The following is a 1,226-nucleotide window of genomic DNA, read 5'->3' on the forward strand; positions in this document are numbered from 1 at the left end:
GGCACGACCTCCTCCCTGCAGAGGCTGAAGCCCAGCTACCAAAGGCTCCCACACCTCTCCCCAGGCAGGGCCCGGCTCTGCAGGTTCTCTCAACCCTTTCTCGGCCAGAAAACTCCTCGGGGTTGTGTGCCAGGACACACCACACCCCCCACCTGCACTGACACTCAGCGACTCTCTTGCCAAATGCTGCTTAGGTGCAAATGCAGAAATGGGCCAGAAAACAGCTTTTCCTGAGGAGATTAACATAATAGGGAATAAACCCTGGAAGCTAATTAAGACAAGAACAAGGGTCTGTGAGACCTGTGAGACAGGAGGCAGGACTAAAGGCACAGGGCAGCATCCCCCCGGGTGGGAGGGGGCAATGGGGTGGTCTCTGCCCAGGGCAGACCTTGGGGGGTTCAGTGCTGTGTCTGGCCCGAGCCATGTGGGGACAGGTCTCCCTACATTCCACCCCTGCCAGGCTGTGGCTGCTGCCTGGATCCCTGCCTGGCTGCTGAAGGGCTGTAAGTGCTTTTATGAATGGCCTCGTTTCCCAATGTCCTTCGAGGGGTCTCACCAGGCGGGCGGGTGCTCCCTGAGTTATTTAATATCCCACTTGGGTTTTTAAAGCTGCTGCATCCCGCACGAGCTGAGCTTAAACGAGCCTCTCCCAAGGATAAATGCCTCTGCAGAGCCAGGCCTGACTGTCAGATCAGTTTAACCCTCCCCTCTGCTGTCCTGTGGCGTCACATTCTCCATCCCCCCGACGGATCTGACTGACACCAAATGTTTTATCTGCCTGTACCCACATCTCCCCACGTCAGCAGCACATGTCAAGCTCCTTGCTGAGAATGTCCCTCACTGGGGTGACCCTGTGGCAGTACCACACAGGCAGGGACTAAATTTGGGGACAGATTACAGTGCCAGAGCAGTGGTGTTGCCTCCCCTGGCACTGATGGCAGCACCAGCCTGACCCATGTCTGCTTTTTCCAAGCTGGAATTGGAGTGTTTGCACTGGGGAGTGCAGCCCAGCCTGTGACACAGAGCAGACATTCCTGGCTCTTTCTAAGCCCCAGAAGGCAAAAGAAAAGGAAGAGAAATGGATAGAAATGAATGTTAAAAATCTCAGCATGTAGTACACTGGAGATCTGTCTGAATACTGCTGCAAGGAAAATGAGATGTGGTCTGAAGTCAGCATGAATGACATTGAAATTACCTTAAAAATTCACCATATTTTAATGACTGTT

This window comes from Manacus vitellinus, unplaced genomic scaffold (assembly GCF_001715985.3).
Source record: "Manacus vitellinus isolate BGI_N305 unplaced genomic scaffold, ASM171598v3 scaffold_52_pilon, whole genome shotgun sequence".
NCBI classification, from domain to species: Eukaryota; Metazoa; Chordata; class Aves; order Passeriformes; family Pipridae; genus Manacus; species Manacus vitellinus.